This window comes from Pan paniscus, chromosome X (assembly GCF_029289425.2).
Source record: "Pan paniscus chromosome X, NHGRI_mPanPan1-v2.0_pri, whole genome shotgun sequence".
Taxonomy (NCBI): Eukaryota; Metazoa; Chordata; class Mammalia; order Primates; family Hominidae; genus Pan; species Pan paniscus.
The window spans coordinates 114,529,107-114,551,396 of NC_073272.2; positions in this window are offsets into that span (position 1 = coordinate 114,529,107).

A 22,290-nucleotide genomic window follows, 5' to 3' on the forward strand; every position below is an offset into this window, starting at 1 on the left:
CTTTCTGTTTGTTAGTTTTCCTTCTAACAGACAGGACCCTCAGCTACAGGTCTGTTGGAGTTTGCTAGAGGTCCACTCCAGACCCTGTTTGCCTGGGTATCAGCAGCGGTGGCTGCAGAACAGTGGTGGCTGTAGAACAGTGGATGTTGGTGAACCGCGAATGCTGCTGCCTGATCATTCCTCTGGAAGTTATGTCTCAGAGGAGTACTGGGCCGTGTGAGGTGTCAGTCTGCCCCTACTGGGGGGTGCCTCCCAGTTAGGCTGCTCGGGGGTCAGGGACCCACTTGAGGAGGCAGTCTGCCCGTTCTCAGATCTCCAGCTGCATGCTGGGAGAACCACTACTCTCTTCAAAGCTGTCAGACAGGGGCATTTAAGTCTGCAGAGGTTACTGCTGTCTTTTTGTTTGTCTGTGCCCTGCCCCCAGAGGTGGAGCCTACAGAGGCAGGCAGGCCTCCTTGAGCTGTGGTGGGCTTCACCCAGTTTGAGCTTCCCAGCTGCTTTGCTTACCTAATCAAGCCTGGGCAATGGCAGGCACCCCTCCCCCAGCCTCGCTGCCACCTTGCAGTTTGATCTCAGACTGCTGTGCTAGCAATCAGCGAGACTCCGTGGGCATAGGACCCTCCAAGCCATGTGCAGGATATAATCTCCTGGGGTGCCATTTTTTAAGCCTGTTGGAAAAGCACAGTATTAGGGTGGGAGTGACCCGATTTTCCAGGTGCCATCTGTCACCCCTTTCTTTGACTAGGAAAGGGAACTCCCTGATCCCTTGCGCTTCCCGAGTGAGGCAATGCCTCTCCCTGCTTCGGCTCGTGCATGGTGCACTGCACCCCCTGTCCTGCACCCACTGTCTGGCACTCCCTAGTGAGATGAACCCGGTACCTCAGATGGAAATGCAGAAATCACCCGTCTTCTGCGTCACTCATGCTGGGAGCTGTAGACCAGAGCTGTTCCTATTCGGCCTTCTTGGCTCCACCCCCAATAAATGACTTTATAAAGTCTCTGCCCCCACGTCTGTCCCTGTTGCCAAAAGCAGGACTGAGAACTCCATTTTGACCAAGATTCCTTCCTTTTTAAATAAACTGTCTTTAAAAAAAACAATAATAATGTTTCCCTAATTGCAGCATTTTAAAAAATGTTAAATATATGGAATTTTAAACTACATAGAAGTTCAAAGAACTTTCTTGCTCTGGCATCACTTTGCAGTAAGTAAATCAGCCCCTTTGCAATCTTACAACTTTTATTTCAGTGCCTGCAAGCCCTACCACCACTGGTTAATATTTTTTAATACAATATATTTTGTCAACTGCTTGTAGAATGTACCAATACCATTTTAATGAAGAAGGTGTGAACAAAACACAACTTCTTTGATGGCTCACCAAGCTTCCAAGTTAAAAAAAAAAAGTGGAGATGCGTGCTTGATCATATCTAATTACCACTTAATCTTGTTAACTGAAAACCTGTGGAATAAGAAAGGAACTCACTCATATTTTTAATCAAATGACAAGAAATATTAGTAACTGGCCCTTCTCTACTTATCCCTACTGTGATCACATTTCCCTTTATCTCATTCAGTGACAGACAGGGAAGCCCACTGGAGGCTGAGAGATATTTCTCCTAGCTTTGTAGCCCCATGTTTTACATATTGCAGAATTCTAATCATCCCACCAGTTACTGTTCATTTTATTAACTGCTTGAAGTTTAAAGCTGGAACCTTTTAAACTTTGTGTAAAAGTTTAAAAGTCCTGAAAAGAATCTTTTTTGTCATCAAAATTATTGAAATCATTGGAACTCCAATCTTTGGAAAACCTTTTACTCTACATGTTCAGGTATAATTTAGGCAGCAAGGAATCAAAGTAATGTTCACCCCATTTCCAAAATGCTCTCTCCAAGATTAGAATTCAAAAATTTCCTAAATATCTCCTCAAAATTGTGTCCATTTCCGCCCTTTTTCGCCTCTCCTTTCCTTCTGAAAATCCTGTTTTAAAAACACAAATGGTCTTGACTATTATGTAACTCTCTATTTTAATGCAGTTGAGAAGTTAATAATGACATAAGAATTTTACAGAATATAATGAAAGACATCTGACCTGTGAATTTATAGATTGGAGCCACCTATGAATCATGCTATAGTTTCCAGGGTTTAATATTTCTTCACTGTCTTATAAAGTGAACTAGGTGGGAATGATCCCATCTCTAACATTTTTAAGAAATTTGTTATAGTTTCCGATTTTTTGATATACCATTCATTGATTAAACAAACACTGACTAGGAAAATAATTCTTAAAAGTGTATGAGAATGTCTAAAAGAGAGCTCAAACTTGTATGTGGCAGAGAAGAGGGTGGTGTTGACAAAGGGTTCCCTAAGAAACCCTGTCCCTAAATGGTAAACTGGAACTTGCCAATGTCAGTGAGCAGGGAAGGGAGGTTCAGAGAGTCATTTCATTTAGTTATCTGGGGATATTAATTAAATCTGTTTAGTCATACCTCAAATTTGTATTGAGCTCCTACTAGGGACCAGGCGCTTTGTTAGCTGTTAAAGATACACTAATGAACAAAGCACATTAAGATCCCAGCCTAGTGAATCTTATCATCTGGTGTGGAAGTGTTATGAACACATAAATGGTCACATTGAGAAGTACTATGCAAGAAATAAACAGGCTGCTGTGTCACAGAATAACAGGGGGGAACTCTTGAAGAGAAGACTTTTAAGATAAATGTTAAGAAGTCAGCCTCTGTGAAATTGCATTTCAGGCAGCATACAAAGGTCCTGATACATTTCGTGAGGTGAGTGCACAGTAATGAGGCCCACATGGCTGGAGCATGATGGGTTGGGAGAAGAAATATAGTGGAGCTGAAGATGAAGAGGTAAGTCAGGGTTTATTCTAAGTGAGATGTTTTAAGGAAGAGATGACATGATAATGTATGTTTTTAGGTCACTTGACTTTGCCATGTGGAGTATGAATTGGAGAAACAAATGTAGAAGCAAGGCCAGTTAGGAGGCTATTGCAGCAGTCCAAACAACAGAGGATGGTGGCTTGGACTTGAATGGTGACAGTGGAGATGGAAAAATGAGACAGTGTTGAGGTAAATTCTGAAAACAAAACTAACAAATCTTACTAATGACTTGAATATAGAAAATAAGGTTGAAAAAAAAAACAAAGATGACTCCCTGTTTCCTGTCATGAGCCACTATCTTCTGGACAGGGTGCAGAATCAACAGTTCTTTATTGGACATTTTAGGTTTGAGGTGTCTGAGATATAGCAATGTGATGTCAAGCAGGCAACTGACTACATAGATTTGAACCACTGAGGAAAGTGTTGAGCTAAAGATAAGGGTTATATGGCTACAGATTAGCGGTTCTCAATCCTGGCTGCAAATGAGAATAACCCAGGAAGGCTTTAAAACTACTAAAGCCCCAGTCTAATATATCTGTAGAGCTTGTGACTTAATTGGTCTGGAATGGACATTGGTCAAAAGATCCGTAGGTGACTCTATATGCAGCCAGGATTGAGAGGCATTGACAAAAGTAGAAATGGATGAGCTCTCCAAAGGAGAAAGTATATAGAGAGATGAGGAACAGAAATGAGACCTAAGGAGCAAAGTTTATCAAAAGTATGATTCATAAGCCATCTACATCATAATCTTTTGGAGTGTTGCTTAAAGACAAAAATTCCTAGGCTTCATCCAGAACTATTATATCAGAAACTCTTGAGAATAAGCCCTCAAAATCTTCCATCTTAACAAGCTTTCCAAGTGATTTTAATGCACATTAAAATTTGAGAACTATTTATTTAGAAGTAGAATAGGAGTACCCAGGGGGATAAGGAAACAAACTGGGATACAATAGGGTACAAAAAGCTGAGAAAAAAGAATCTTTCAAAGAGGGTGGACTCAACTGAGATGAAAGCTGCTGAGAGGTCAAAAAAGGTGAGTATGAAGTGACCATATCTGGCAACATGGAGTTCATGATGATTCAGCAATCATTTTCAGTGAGATGAAGTAGGAAGCTAAAATAGAGTGTGTTTAAGAATGAGTGGAAGGTGATGAAGTGGAAACAGCATATATATAGTACTCTTTTAAGAGACTTGGGTTTGAAGACCAGCAAAAAAACAAGCCAATTGCTTGAAGTATTGTGGGAATTTTATGGTCATTTTCAAACGGGAGATACTAGCATGTGCTTTCATGCTGAATGTAACAATCCAGGTAGAGAGGGGGAATCAAAGATTCAGGAAGAATAATCACCCCCAAAAATGAAGAACTTAGTTGTTTATTTAGAGAATATGTGCCTTTGATAAGTAGAAAGACACATCTTCCATTGTAACCATACTGAATAATCCAATAGGTGTAAGGGTAGTTAAGTTTGTAAGTGGGAATATTAGGGGGTTCCCAACTGATGGTTTTTCAATGAGGTGTAAGGCAAATTCATCAACTGAGAATGCAGGATAAATTTTTTTAAGGGTATAAATTACTTCTGGTTGGCCCACTGAGATAGCATTCCAGCTCAGAAATCAAGTGTCCTTTAAGAACCATATTAAAGTTATTTTGTTGCTAAGGAAGTTATCTTAGTACTTTTTGGCTTAAAGTCATCTCTTTTACATTATGGGGAAAGTCTGCAATTTCAACTGAGCAACTGCTAGACTTTTAAATAGATGATACTTGTTTACAAAACAAGTTTGGTAGCTGCCTACAGGTAATCCTGCAGATGAACAATGTAAAGCCTCCATCTGAATTAGGATATAATTTTCACAACAAAATATCTCTGGCCAGGTATATGTTTAAAATACCCAACTGAAGGAAACTTACTTTGCATGAGATGCTATGCTAGGCAATCTGTGCAATTCTCATTTCATCTACTCAATTCTGTGTAGTACTGTAGCCATGTAGAGGGTGAAATTAACAAAGTTTCATAGCTAGTAAAAGAACTGGGCATTAAAGCATTTGTCCTACTGCAAAGCCTGTACTCTGCACAATATATAACAGTGTTTACTACATTTAAGGTTCAGCAAATGCAGTACTGAATGATGTCCAAAACCTAGAGAAAATAACAATCTAGGTGCATTAATGTATTCCTTGTCTGCCAGGAGGCTTATAACTAAATTTTAAACAAAATCATAATAATTTACTTTAGCTTGGGTTTTCTGCTATATTTGTTCTCCCATCCCATTCATTACTTGGCTCTTCTTTATCAACTAGTTATATGGGATGGACATAGAGGTTATTGATTGCTTTTATTTCAAACAATCTTATTATTTTTAAAAGTAAGTGAGGTATAGACAAAATAGAGTATTAGTCTGTTGGGGATACTATAACAGAGTATCATAGACAGGATGGCTTATGAACAACAGGAATTTATTTCTCACAGTTCTGGAGGCTAGAAAGTCCAAGATCAAGGTGCTGGAAGATTTGGTATCTGGTGAAGGTCTGCTTCCTAGTTCATAGATTTGTCTTCTTGTTGTGTCCTTGTCAGAAGGCGTAAGGGAGCTTTCTGAGGTCTCTTAAAGATGAGGGCACTAATCACGTTCATGAAGGTTCTGCCCTCATGACCTAATCAACTCCCAAAGGCCCCACCTCCTAATACCATCGCAATGGAGGGAGGGGTTGTTAGCATTTCAACATATGAAACTGGGGGAGATACAGAGAGTCAGTCAAGAGTATTCTGCCACTGATGCCCGCCAAATTCCTGTCCTTCTCACATGCAAAATACATTCATTCCATCCCAATGACCCCAAAAGTCTTTACTCATTTCAGCATCAACACAAAAGTCTAAAGTCTAACATCTCATCTAAATATCTAAATTAGATATAGGCGAGACTCGAGACATGATTCTAAGGAAAATTCCCCTCCAGCTGTGAATATGTGAAATCAAACATGTTATGTATTTCCAAAGCACAATGTCATTAGAGTCTGGGTTCTACAGAGAAACAAAACCAATAGGATATATAGACATATATAAAAAAGAGATTTGTTATGAGGACTTGGCTCACACAATTATGAAGGCTGAGAAGTCCCATGATCTGCCATCTGCCCAGGAGCCCACATGATTATGGAGGCTGAGAAATTCCATGATCTAACATCTGTCTGCTCAGGAAAGCTAACGGTGGACTCCAGTGCAAACTCCAAAGCCTGAGAACCAGGGGAGTCAGTGGTATAAGTTACAGTACAAATCCAAAGGCTAAGAACAAGGAGCACTGATGTCTGAGGGCAGGGGAAGATGGATGTCCAAGCTTAAGTAGCGATAGCAAATTCAACTTTCTTCTACCTTTTTGTTCTCTTAGGGCCTTCAATGGAGTGAATGATGCCCAACCACATTGATGAAGGTGATCTTCTTTACTCAGTCCACTGATTCAAATGCTAATCTCTTCTAGAACCACCCTCCCAGACACACACAGAAATAATGTATTACCAGCTACTTGGGCATCCCCTCATTCAGTCAAGGTGATACACAAAATCAACCACCACAGTAAGTAATAATCTCTGTAATTTACATTTTTAAGAGTCATAGAAGGCTTAGAAAGAACTCTTAAACAAAGCACTCCATACAGAACAATCCAATGACTATGAGCCTCCTGAGGGTAATGATACCTGTCTTAATCACCGGTAAATACCTGGCATTTCTACAGAATGCTTGACACAAAAAAGGTACTCAGTATTTCCTGAATGATTTGCAACTGAAGTGTTGAAACATGCCATGGAATGTACTGTTTATTATTTCAAAGATGCAATTTCATCAAATTTCTCAATATATTAAAATTTATATTAAATATTATAATGCAAATATGTATATGGTCTAATACCCTGTGGAGGTATACACAGAAAACAGATATATACATTTTTTTTTAACTTTTAAGTTCAGGGGTACATGGGCAGGTTTGTTATACAGGTAAAATTGTGTCATGGAGATTTATACAGATTATTTCATCATCCAGGTATTAAGCCTAGTAGCCATTAGTTATTTTTCCTGATCCTCTCCTGCCTCCCATTCTCCACCCTCCAATCGGCCCCAGTGTGTGTTGTTTCCCTTTATGTGTCCATATTTTCTCATCATTTATCTCCCACTTTTAAATGAGAATACACAGTATTTGATTTTCTGTTTCTCATTAGTTTACTAAGGATAATGGCCTCTATCCATATCTCTACAAAGGACATGATCTCGTTCTTTTTTAGGGCTACATAGTATTCCATGGTGTATATGTACCACATTTTCTTTATCTAGTCTATCACTGATGGGCATTAAGTTTATTCCATGTCTTTGCTATTGCTGGGATAACTGGCTAGCCACATGCAGAAAATTGAAACTGGACTCCTTCCTTCCACCTTATATAAAAATTAACTCAAGATGGATTAAAGATTTAAATATAAAACACAAAACTATAAAAACGCTAGAAGACAATGTAGGCAATATCATTGTGGACATAGGAATGGACAAAGATTTTATGACGAAGATGCCAAAAGCAACTGCAATAAAAGCAAAACTTGACAAATGGGATCTAATTAAACTAAGGAGCTTCTTCACAGCAAAGGAAACTATCAGCAGAGTAAACAGACAACCTACAGAATGGAGAAAATATTTGCAAACTATGCATGTCACAAAGGTCTAATATCCAGCATCTATAAGGAACTTGAACAAATTTACAAGAAAATAAAACATTAAAACGTAGGCAAAGGACATGAACAGACATTTTTCAAGATAAGACATACATGTGGTCAACAATCATGAAAAAAAGCTCAACATCACAGATCACTAGAAAAATGCAAAACAAAACCACAATGAGATGCCATCTTATGCCAGTCAGAATGGCTATTAATAAAAAGTAAAAAAAAAAAAAAAACAGATGCTGGTGTGGTTTCAGCAAACAAGGAACACTTATACACTGTTGGTGGGAATGTAAATTAGTTCAACCATTGTGGAAGACAGTGTGGCAATTCCTGAAAGATATAAAAACAGAAAACAGATATAACACTTTTCAAAAACAAATATAACTTAATCCACAAACTAAGCAGGTATAATTAATTCCTTAGAAGGGACACAGAACTTTATTTCCCACAGGCGATGTGGTAGAACAAACATTCTTTGATGTGGCAAAGACTCGGAATCCTAGATTTTACACCTACAACATGGGTAAACTTGAGCAGATTACTTAACCTCTGGCCTATGTTTCCTCATCTGTAAAAGTAGCATGAGAGTACTCTTCTCATAGTGTTATTCTGAGGATCACACAAGATAATACTTAAAGCATACAGTACAATGCTATGTACATATGTATTAATAAGAACTCAATAAATCTTGGGTTTTATTATTCAGCAGTCCCACTTCATCCCTTTAGCAATAAAACATACTTTTATCAAGTCTGCCTAAAAGACACTTAGGTGTAGGTCATAGGACTAAACAAGATAATCTGTGGCATTTTTCTCTTTCATTCCGGTGGATCAACCAAACTGAAAAGTACAGAAGCAACATTAAAGAGACATGTTGGTTTATAAAAATATCCAGTGGAGAGAAAAACATTTCCTTTTGTATTCATCAGCTGCAGGTTTGCCATAGGAAGAAAGAGAAAACAATATATATGCACACAACATCAGAACACCCAAATACATAATGCAAATAGTAACAGAACTGAAGGGAGAAATGGATAGCAATACAATAATAGTAGGGGACTTCGATACCCCGTTTTCAACCATGGATAGACCATCCAGACAGAAAAATCAATAAGGAAACAGTATACCAGGACAAAACTCTAGAGCAAATAAACCTAACAGACATATACAGAACATTCCATCCAATAGCAGCAGAATACACATTCTTCTCAAGTGCACACAGAACATTCTCCAGGATAGGTTGTATGTTAAGCCACAAAATGAGTCTTAAAAAATTTAAGTATGAAATATTATCAAGCATCAATTCTGACCACAATAGTATGAAACTAGAAATCAGTAACAAGAGGGAAACTGGAAAATTCACAAATGTATGGAAATTAAACATCACACTTCTGAACAACGAATGGGTCAAAAAACAAAAGGGAAATCAAAAAATAAATGGAGACAAACAAATATGGGAACACAACATACTAAAATGTACTGGATGCAGCAAAAGCAGTTCTAAGAGAGAATTTTATAGTGATAAATGCCTACATTGAGAAAAAGAAAGATCTCACATAAAACATCTAAATTTACACTTCAAGAAAGTAGAAAAAGAAGAATAAATTAAGCTAAAAGTTGGCAAAATGAAAGAAATAATAAAAATCAGAGCAGAAACAAGGCAAATAGAGACCAGGAAAACAAGAGAAAAGATCTGTGAAACTAACAAGTTAGTATACTGAAAATATAAACAATTTACAAACCTTAAGAAAGATTAAAGAACGGCAAAAGACTCAAATAAATAAAATTATAAATAAAAGAGGAGACCTTACCACTGATACCACAAAAATGCAAAGAATCATAAAAGACTATGAACAATTATACTGCAACAAATTGGATAACCTTGAAGAAATGGATCAACTCATAAAAATACACAACTTACCAAGAATCATGAAGACATAGAAAATTGAAACAGATCAATCAAGAATAAGAAGATTGAATCAGTAATCAAAAATCTCTCCATGAAGAAAAGCCCAAGAACAAAGGCTTCACAGGTGAATTTTACCAAACATTTAAAGAATTAACACCAATCCTTCTCCAACTCTTCAAAAAAATTAAGAGACGAGAATACTTCTAAACTCACCTTACAAGGCCAACGTTACTCTGATACCAAAGCCATACAAAGAGAGTACAAGAAAAGAAAATTAGAGGCCAATATCCCAGTTGAATATAGATGCAAATAGCCTCAGTAAAATAGTAGTAAATTGAATTCAACAGCACATTAACAGATCACACACCATGATCAAGTGGGATTTATCCCTGGGATATGAGGGTGGTTCAACTTTCACAAATCAATAAATGTGATGCACCACATTAACAGAATGAAGGACAAAAATCATATGTCATCCGAATAGATGCAGAAAAAAGCATTCAACAAAATTTAACATCCTTTTGTGATTAAAAAAAACTATCAACAAATAAGGTGTAGAAAAAATGAAACTCAACATGATAAAAGCCACATATGACAACCCCACAGTTAATATAATACTCAATGGTGAAAAGCCAAAAGCTTTTCGTCTAAGTTCAGGAACCAAATAAAGATATCTACTCTCACCACTTCTATTCAGGATGATCCTGGAAATCCTAGCCATAGTAATGAGGCAAGAAAAAAAAAAGATATCCAAACTAAAAAGGATAAAGAAAAATAGTCTCTTTGCAGATGACATAATCTTATATATAGAAAACCCTAAAATCTCCACCAGAAAACTGTTAGAAATAATAAATTCAGTAAAGCTGTAGGATACGAAATCAACATACAAAAATCAGTTGCATTTCTATACGCCAACAATAAATTATTGAAAAAGAAATAAAACAATCCCATTTACAATAGCATCAAAAATAAACAAAATACTTAGGAATAATGTTTAAAAAGGAGGTGAAATATCTGTACAATAAAACTATAAAAAATTGATTGAATAAGACACAAATAAATGGAAAAATATCCTGTACTCATGAGTTGGAAAAATTAATATTGTTAAAATGTCCATACTACACAAAGTGATCTGCAGCTTGAACACAATCCCTATCAAAATTTCAATGACATTTTCCATAGAGATCAAACAAAATAATCATAAAATTCATATGGAGCCACAATACACCCAGAATAGCCAATGCAACTGTTACCAAGAACAAAGCAAGAGGCATCATATTACCTGATTTCAAAATATACTACAAAAGCTATAGCAATCAAAACAGCATAGTACTGAAATAAAAACAGACACATCAACCAATAGAATAGGATAGGAAGCCAATAAATAAGCCTACATATCCATGGTCAACTCATTTTTGACAAAGGCCCTAAGAACACATAATGGGAAAAAAACAGTCTTCTCAATAACAGTGTTGGGACAACTGGATATCAACATGTAGAAGAATGAAACTGGACCCTAATCTCACACCATATACAAAAAAACAACTCAATACGGATTAAAGACTTAAATGTAAGACCTGAAACTGTAAAATACTAGAAGAAAACATAGGGGCAAAGCATCTAAACATTGGTCTGGACAAAGAATTTTTGAATATGACCCCAAAAGCAAAAATAGACAAATGGGTTTGTGTCAAACTAAAAAGCTTCTGTGCAGAAAAGAATCAATGAAGGGAAGAGACAACCTTTGGTATGGAGAAAATATTTGCAAACTATATATCTGATAAGGGGCTAATATCCACAATAAATAATAAACAAACAGGAGGCGAGGCGTGGTGGCTCACGCCTGTAATCCCAGCACTTTGGGAGGCCGAGGCAGGTGGATCACGAGGTCAGGAGATCGAGACCATCCTGGCCAACATGGTAAAACCCCGTCTCTACTGAAAATACAAAAATTAGCTGGGCATGGTGGTGCATGCCTGTAATCCCAGGTACTCAGGAGGCTGAGGCAGGAGAATAGCTTGAACCAGGGAGTCGGAGGTTGCGGTGAGCCGAGATCACACCACTGCACTCCAGCCTGGCGACAGAGCGAGACTCCATCAAAAAAAAAAAAAAAGAAACAAACAAACAGGGTTGCATCAGACTAAAAAGCTTCTGCACAGCAAAGGAAACAATGAACAAAGTGAAGGGACAACCTATGGTATGGAAGAAAATATTTGCAAACTATACATCTGACAAGGGGCTAATATCCAAAATATATAAGAAACTCACTAGCAGGAAAACAAATAACCTGATTAAAAAATCGTCAAAGGACCTGAATAGACATTTCTCAAAAGACATACAAATGATCAATAGGCATATGAAAAAATACTCAACATCACTAATGATCAGAAAAATGTAAATCAAAACCACAATGAGATATCACCTCACACCTGTTAGGATGGCTGTAATCAAAAAGTCAAAAGATAACAAGTGTTGGTGAGGATGTGGAGAAAAGGGAACCTTTGTACAGTATTGGTGGGAATGTAAAATGGTACAGTCATTATGGAAAAACTATAGAGGTTCCTCAAAAAATTAAAAATAAAAATATAATCCAGCAATTCCACTTCTGGATATACATCCAAGGGAAATGAAATCAGTATCTTGAAGAGATATCTGCACTTTCCTGTACATTGCAATGTTATTCACAATAGCCAAGATATGAAATCAACCAAAGTGTCCTTTGATGGAAGAATGGATAAATAAAAGTTTTCTATATACACACATATAGTGGTATACACAAACACAAAATGAAATACTATTCAACCTTAAAAAAGAAGGAAATTCTGTCATTTACAATGATACAGATGAACCTGAGGGACATTATGCTAAATGAAATAAACCAGGCGAAGAAAGACAAATACTGCATGATTTTGCTTAGATGTAGAATCTAAAACAGTCAAACTAGGCATATAACTAAACAGTAGAATGGTGGTTGCCATGTTCTGAATGTGTCCACCTCCAAAATTCATATGTTGAAACCTAATTCCCAGCATGAGGGTACTAACCTGGACTTTTGGAAGGTAATTGGTTTATAAGGATGGAGCCCTCAGGGAGAGGCCAAGATAGCCAACTAGAAACAGCTGCAGTCAGAGGCTCCCACAAGAACAGAAATGGTGAGTGAATCCTGCACAGGCAACTGAGGTACACAGGTTCTCTCATTGGGACTGAGTAGGTGACTGCTGCAACCCACGGAGAGCAAGAAAAAGCAGGGTGGTGCAATGACCCACCTGGGAGCCACACAGGGCAAGAGGAGCTCCCACCCCCAGCCAAGGGAGGCAGTGAGTGATCCTGCTATCCCACCCAGGAAACCAGACTTTTTCCACACGTTTGCGCAACCCAAGGATCAGGAGATCCTCATTGTGAGCCCATGCAAATAGAGCCTTGGGTCCCAAGGACAGCTGTGCAGATTCTCAGTGGCCACTTGGCTGGAGACTGCCTAAGTCTACCAAGTTCCCAGGGGGAGGGACAGCCATCATCACTCTGTCTGCCTGCTGCCTAAGATGACTGAGCTCCTGCAGGGATGGGTTGCCACCATCATTGTAGCTCTAGGCTGCCATTTTTCTCCTGCTGGTACCAGGGAGACTAAACAGTTTGAAACCAGGAGGAATTCCCCACAGTACAGCACAGTGGTTACAGCAGATCACGGTCAGACTGCTGCTTTAGGCCGGACCCTGACCCATCCCTCCTCACCGACAGGGCCTCCATGCAGGAATTTCAGCAACTCCAGCCAGGTGTTTAGGGACAGAACTCTGATCTCCCTGGTACTGAGCCCCTGTGGGGAGGGGTGGCCAAAATCTATGCGGATCAGCAGACTTAGTCTTTCCTCCTGCTGGCTCTGAAGAATCTGGGCAGTCTGGATAAGTGGGACTGCCCCCAGTGCAGCACACTCCATCTGCCAAGGGGCAGCCAGAGTGCTTTGTTAAGCGGGTCCCAGATCTCGTGCCTCCTAACTGGGTGAGACCCCTAAACAGGGGCCACCAGATCACCAGACACCTTATACAGGAGTGTTCCTGCTGTACCAGTGCCCATCTCGGATGGAGACCCCAGAGGGAGAAGCAGGCAGCCATCTTTGCTGTTTTGCAGCCTCCACTGGTAACACCTCCAGGAGTGAGAGGGACTCAGGAGAATAGGGTCCGAAGTGGACCCCCAGCAAATCGCAGCAGCTATGGAAGAGGGGCCTGACTGTTAAAAGAAAAACAAACAGAAAGCAACAACAAAATCAACAAAAAAGTCCCCACAAAAACCCCATCCAAAGGTCAGCAGCCTCAAAGATCGAAGCTAGATAAATTCATGAAGATGAGAAAGAATCAGTGAAAAAACGATGAAAATTCAAAAAGCCAGAGTACTTCTCCCCCAAATGATCACAACGCTTCTCCAGCAAGGGCACAGAACTGGGTGGAGGCTGAGATGGATGAATTGATGAAAACAGGCTTCAGAAGGTGGATAATAACAAACTTTGTAATAAGAGAGTAAGACAAGATTAGAGAAAAAAGAATGAAAAGGAATGAACAAAATCTCCAAGAACTATGGGATTATATAAAAAGACTGAACCTATGACTGATTGGGGTACCTGAAAGAGATGGGGAAAACAGAACTAAGTTGGAAAACATACTTCAGAATATCATCTAGGAGAACTTCCCCAACCTAGCAAGACAGGCCAGTATTCAAATTAAGGAAATCCAGAAAACCCCAGTAAGATACTTCATGAGAAAATCAACCCCAAGACACAAAATCATCAGATCCTCCAAGGTTGAAATGAAGGAAAAAATGTTAAGGACAGCCAAAGAGAAAGGCCAGGTCACCTACAAAGGGAAGGCCATCAGACTAACAGCAGACCTCTCAGCAGAAACCCTACAAGTCAGAAGAGACTGTGGGCCAATATTAAGCATTCTTAAAGAAAATAATTTCCAACTCAGAATTTCACATCTGGCCAAACTAAGCTTCATATGCGAAGGAGCAATAAAATCCTTTTCAGACAAGCAAATGCTGAGGGAATCGGTTACCACCAGGCCTGCCTTGTAAGAGCCCCTGAAGGAAGCACTAAATATGGAAAGGAAAAACTGCTACCAGCTGCTATAAAAACACACTAAAGTACAAAGACCAATGACACTGTGAAGCAACTACATCAACAAGTCTGCAAAATGACCAGCTAGGATCATAATGACAGGATCAAATTCACATGTAACAATATTAACCTTAAATGTAAATGGGCGAAATGCCCCAATTAAAAGACACAGAATAGCAAGCTGGATGAAGAGTCAGGATGCATCAGTGTGCTGTATTCAAGAGACCCATCTCATGCACAAAGACACACATAGGCTCAAAATAAAGGGATGGAGGAAAATTTAACAAGCAAATGGAAAACAGAAAAAAGCAGGGGTTGCAATCCTAGTTTCTGACAAAACAGACTTTAAACCAACAAACATCAAAAACGACAAAGAAGGGCATCACATAATGGTAAAGGGTTCAATTCAACAAGAAGAACTAACTATCCTAAATATATATCCACCCAATACGGGAGCAACCAGATTCATAAAACAAGTTCTTAGAGATCTACAAAGAGACATAAACTCCCACACAATAACAGTGGGAGACTTTAACACCCCACTATCAATATTAGATCATCAAGACAGAAAATTAACAAGGGTATTCAGGACTTGAACTCAGCTTTGGATCAAGTGGACCTGATAAATATCTATAGAATTCTCTGCCCCAAAACAAAAGAATATACATTCTTCTTGGTGCCACATGGCACTTACTCTAAAATCAATACAAAATTGGAAATAAAACACTCCTCAGCAAATGCAAAATAAACTGAAATAATAACAGTCTCTCAGATCACAGAGCAAACAAATTAGAACTCAAGATTAAGAAACTCACTCAAAACCACGAAACTACATGGACATTGAACAACCTGCTCCTGAATGGCTCCTGGGTAAATAATGAAATTAAGGCAGAAATCAGGAAGTTATTTGAAACCAATGAGAACAAAGAGACAACATACCACAATCTCTGGGATACAGCTAAAGCAGTGTTAAGAGGGAAATTTATAACACTAAATGCCCACATCAAAAAGCTAGAAAGATCTCAAATTGACACACTGACATCAGAACTAAAACAACTAGAGGATAAACAGCAAACAAACCCCAAAGCTAGCAGAAGACAAGAAATAAACCAAGATCAGAGCAGAACTGAAGAAGATAGAGGCATGAAAAGCCATTCGAAAAATCAACAAATTCAGGAGCTGGTTTTCTGAAAAAGTTAATAAAATAGATAGACTGCTAGGTAGACTAATAATGAAAAGAAAAGAATCTAAGAGAGACAATAAAAATGATAAAAGGCATATGACCACTGATCACTCAGAAATACAAACAACTATCAGAGATTACTATAAACACCTCCATGCAAATAAACTAGAAAATCTAGAAGAAATGGATAAATTCCTGGACATATACACCCTCCCAAGACTGAACCAGGAAGATGGAATCCATGAATAGACCAATAATAAGTTCTGAAATTGATGCAGTAATAAATAGCCTAGCAACCAAAAAAAAAAGCCCAAGACCAGATGGATTTACAGCTGAATTATACCAGAGAGATACGAAGAGGAGCTGTTACCATTTCTTCTGAAACTATTCCAAACAACTGAAAAGGAGGAATTCCTCCTTAACTCATTTTATGAGGCCAATATCATCCTGATACCAAAACCTGGCAGAGATACAACAACAACAACAACAACAACAACAACAGCAGCAGCAGCAACAACAACAACAACAACACTTCGAGCCAATAACCCTGATGAACATCGATGCAAAATTCCTCAGTAAAATACTGGCAAACCAAATCCAGCAGCACATCAAAAAGCTATCAATACGATCAAGTCAGCTTCATCCCCAGGATGCAAGCTGGTTCAACATATGCAAATCAATAAAAGTAATTCATCACATAAACGGAACTAAAGACAAAAGCCACATGATTATCTCAATACACGCAGAAAAGTCCTTTGATAAAATTCACCATCCCTTCACGTAAAAAAATCTCAATAAACTAAGTATTGATGGAACATACCTCAAAATAATAAGAGCCATTTATGACAAAGCCACAGTTAATATCATACTGAATGGGCAAAAGCTGGAAGCATTCCCCTTGAAAATCCACACAAAACAAGGATGCTCTCTCTCACCACTCCTATTCAACACAGTATTAGAAGTTCTGTCACGGAAATCAGGCAAGAAAAAGAAATAAAAGGTATTCAAATAGAAAGAGAGGAAGTCAAACTGTCTCTTTTTGCAGATGACATTATCCTATATTTAGAAAACCCTATTGTCTCAGCCCAAAAGCTTCTTAAGATAAGCAACTTCAGCGAAGTCTCCAGAAACAAAATCAATGTGCAAAATTCACAAGCATTCCTATATACCAAAAACAGACAAGCAGAGAACCAAATCATGAATGAACTACAATTGCTACAAAGAGAATAAAACACCTAGGAGTACAGCTAACAAGGAAGGGAAGTGAAGGACCTCTTCAAGGAGAACTACAAACTACTGCTCAAGGAAATCAGAGAGAACACAAACAAATGGGAAAACATTCCATACTCACAGATAAGAAGAAGAAATACTGTGAAAATGGCCATACTGCCCAAAGTAATTTATAGATTAATTGGTATTCCCATTAAACTACCATTGACACTCTTCAAAGAATTAGAAAAAAAACTACTTTAAAATTAATATGGAACCAAAAGAGCGCCCACATAGCCAAGACAGTTCTAAGGCAAAAGAACAAAGCTGGAGGCATCATGCTACCTGACTTCAAACTATACTGCAAGCCTACAATAACCAAAACAGCATGGTACTGGTACAAAAACAGACACATAGACCAATGGAACAGAATAGAGATTTCAGAAATAAGACTGCACACCTACAACTATCTGATCTTCAACAAAGCTGACATAAACAAGCCAATGGGGAAAGGATTCCCTATTTAATAAATGGTGCTGGGAAAACTGGCTAGCCATATGCCAAAAATTGCAACTGGACTCCTTCCTTACACCTTATACAAAAAATAACTCAAGATGGATTAAAGACTTAAATATACATCCCAAAACTAGGAAAACCCGAGAAGAAAATCTAGGAAATAGTATTCAGGACATAGGCACAGGCAAAGATTTCATGATGAAAACATCAAAGGCAATTGCAACAGAAGCAAAAATTCACAAATGGGATCTAAATAAACTAAAGAGCTTCTGCACAGCAAAATAAACTATCATCAGAGTGAACAGACAACCTACAGAATGGGAGAAAATTTCTGCAATCAATCCATCTGACAAAAGTCTAATAGCCAGAATCTACAAGGAACTTAAACAAATTTACAAGAAAAAAAGAAACAACCCCATTAAAAAGTGGGCAATGGACATGAACAGACACTTCTCAAAAGAAGACATTTATGTGGCCAATAAGAGAAACACAAATCAAAACCACAATGAGATACCCTCTTGTGCCAGCCAGAATGGCAATTATTAAAAAGTCAAGAAACAACAGATGTTGGCAAGGTTGTGGAGAAATAGGAACACTTTTACACTGTTGGTGGGAAGGCAAATTAGTTCAACCATTGGGGAAAACAGTGTGACGATTCCTCAAAGACCTAGAACCAGAAATATAATTTGACCTAGCAATCCCATTATTGGGTATATACCCAAAGGAATATAAATCATTCTGTTATAAAGACACATGCATGCATATGTTCACTGAAGCACTATTCACAATAGCAAAGACATGGAATCAACCCAAATGCCTATCAGTGATAGACTGGATAAAGAAAATGTGGTACATGTACATCATGGAATACTATGCAGCCATAAAACGGGATGATATCATGTCCTTTGCAGGGACATGGATGGAAATGGAAGCCATTATCCTCAGCAAACATATGCAGGAACAGAAAACCAAACACCACATGTTCTTGCTTATAAGTGGAAGCTGAACAAAGAGAACAAATGGACACAGGGAGGGGAATAACATACACTGGGGCCTTTCAGGAGGTAGGGAGTGGGGAGGGAGAACATCAGGATAAATGGCTACTGCATGCGGGGCCTAATATCTAGGTGATGGGTTGATAGGTGCAGCAAACCACCATGGCACATGTTTATCTATGTAACAAACCTGCACGTCCTGTACATGTACCCCAGAACTTAAAATTAAATTAAATTAAATTTTAAAGAATGAAGGAACCGTCATGAATGGCATTTGTGCCCTTAGGAGGCCGAAGGGAACTTGATTGCCCCTTCTGCCATGTGAGGACACAATGAGAAAGCATCATCTATTAACCAGCAAGTGGGCCCTTACCAGACACCAAGTCTGCCTGTGCCTTGATCTTGGACTTCTCTGCTTCCAAAACTGTGAAAAATAAAATTCTGTTATTTATAAGCTACAAAAGTTATATGGTATTCTGCTATAGCAGGCTGAATAGACACAGTTGTTTCCAGGGTTTAGGGCTAGGGGAAATGGGTCAAAGGGTGTAAAGTTTTAGTTATGCAGCATGAATAAGTTCTAAATATCTAATGAACAGCATGGTGACTATAGTTAGTAATATTATATTGTATACTTTAAATTTGCCAAGAGGGTAGATCGTAAATGTTTTCACCACCAAAAAAGAAAGGTAATACTTTGAGGTGATGGATATGTTAATTAGCTTGATAAGAGTTATCATTTCACAATGTATACATATATCAAACATCAGGTTGTATAGCTTAAATATATATAATTTTTATTTGTCAATTATACTTCAATAAAGCTAGAGAAAAAATGAAATGGGAAAAAATAAACGTAAAATTATTTTTCAAAAAAATATAACTGTTAGAACCAACTAGCAGCAATAAATATTCAATTACGATGTTTAGTACTAAGAAGTAAACTTTAAAAATTGCTTACAAAACATAAGAATTAAGAATAATAAATTTCTTCTTTCCTTTTTTGAGAGAGGTCTCACTCTGTAATCACAGCTCACTGTAGCCTCAGTCTCCCTGGGATAAGGTATCTTCCCACCTCAGCCTCCCGAGTAGCCGAGACCACAGATGTGCACCACCACATCAGGCTAATTTTTGTCTTTTTTGTAGAGAAGGAGTTTCACCATGTTGCCCAGGCTGGCCTTGAAGTCCTGGGCTCAAGTGATCTGCTTGTCTCAGCCTCCCAAAGTGCTGGGATTACAGGCGTGAGCCACCATGCCTGGCCAATGATAAATTTCAGCAACAAAATTTAATATTATAAATGTTGATCTATTTTAATGCAACAGCCAGAAGCCAGCAACTGATTTCCTTTGTAAAGCTCTCTACAAAAAGACCATGTAAAGCTCTCTACAAAAAGGCCATACCCACAAGGCCTGCAATACCAATACCTGGTATGTAGTAAGAGCTCAAAAAAGTGTTTCAAATTAACTAATTCAGAATTATTTTTTCAGAGTATGACAATGTTACCCTATTGAAAACAAACGGTCATACATAAAAGCTTTAAAGACTTGGAAAAAAAAATCATACATACAAACTATGTTTTAGTACAGTAGGTAAATGATCCAGGGATGGTTACAAAAAAGTTCAGTCCTTAAATAATTGTTCAAATCATATTTCTGGGCCTTAGTTTCCTAGCCTGAAGAATGAAAACATGGCAATACCCAAATTCTAAAAATCTTTAATGGTTTAAAATTTTTTTATGATTATACCTAGGAGTATCATAAACTCTTCTTTTTTTTTTTTTGAGACGGAGTCTCGCTCTGTCGCCCAGGCTGGACTTTCACAATGAAAAACTGAAAACTTTGATGGTACAAATACCTAAAAATTATACCCATATTTTAAAATGTATATTTGTAAATATATTTTATTCACTACTAACCATGATTATATCCAAGTATGTGGGATTTTAAAATTTGAGTTACAACATGATATTCATTTCTACTCAGTTGTTAATCTTAGATGTTAAAGATAATGAATGACAGACATATATAAAGATATATTTTATTTATAATTCAATTATAGAAAAAGGTTCTAGTTCAATGTTGCACGTCTGTGCTCTTCCTTTTCATATTTAATTATTAATATTTCCATCTATCGCCAAAGTAAATGAGTCATATCTTGCCAAGAAAGGCATTTGACTGCCTTTGGCATTTCAGGCTAACTTGGATCTTAATGTTTTCTAATTAGCAATGTATCCAGAACTTTTGTAAGGCTATTAAAATGAGTAAAATGATTCCAAATGTTTTAAATGAAGGAAATAGCGTTTCTCATTTGTTTTGTGAGGGGGAGAAATTTATCTTTACCTCAAAATTAAGCTCTGATCATGGAACATAACTATTATGTTAAATATATATTAGTTTATTTGTATATGGTCTACATTTAACATGTTATCCTAAAAAAAAATTATGTATTCAACTTAAAAGCAAGGATAGCAAGAAAATGGACGGACCTCAAGACTATAAAATATTCATGTAGTTTTCTAAGTGCTCCAAAAAAGAAAGATAACACCTTTGTGCTTTAATATTTGTTAATTTAACACTACATTTGTTAATTTAACTTGTTTAGATATATATGACCATTTTATAATCACAAATACCTGTGACTAGTTTCATTTATCTTGAAAATTATACAGCTGTGTGTTTAAAATGATTTTTTTTCAGAAATGAAAATGTGAGATAGTACTAATCACAACAAAAAGTATACCTTTTTAAACCATAAAGAAAAGCCCAAAGCCCTTAATAAAGTAGAACACATTTTAGAATAGAATTTAAAATGTTAAGTAAAGATCTTGAAACATCACTTAAAATATCAAACTACTATACTATCGTACAGTAAATTGATATTACTACAGCACTTGAAAGACTATAGGGCTTTATTATTCAAGTTGGCTATTGGACCAGCTTCACTTGGAAGTTTGTTAGAAATGCGGAATCTCAGACCCCACACATGACCTATTGAATCAATCTGTACTTCGTTAACAAAATCCCTAGGTGATCCATACTGATCCATATGGATTTCTTAAAATCCAAAGTTTAAGAATCACTGCCCTAAGGTATTATTTTAATTACTACTTCATAAATTATACAGAATCACTTTGTGTTTATTTGAATTGGAAATGAATATCTGAAGTTTTATAACACTCAATTTGCTATTGAAAAATCTATTTCTATTTATCATTTACACATGTACATACCCAATACATTTCTCACCTATTTAGGTAGATAATTAATTGATGCATATCAATGGACTAGAGTAAAAATAAATTTATTTTTCTCTAACCATAAATGGCAGGGTACTCAAAGTATCCAAGAAATGAGGAAAATATGCAATAATTTAAATTTTTAAATGATCATATTTTAAAGAAACTTCTGTTTTTATTTTGGTAACTTTCAAATTATTCAATCACCAACCTTCCATCCTAAACTCTTTATGTAAGAATTCTCATAACTTCTGAACTCTGGTTTTCCAATGCAAATGCAATAAGATTCTATTTTGCTAAAACAACTGGAGCCTTACATGAAACACACACACAGACACACACACACACACACACACACACACTACTACTGTGGAAATTCTAAGCTATTTAAACACTGTAAGCATAAGGATATTTTTCATGCTTTAAAATACAGGATTAGAAAAGTTTATGCCTTAAGAAGTAGATGACATTCGATATTTTCCAATTTACCAATTCCAGAATATATCTGGGCATTTGCACATGAATCTAATATACAGTAAATGTAT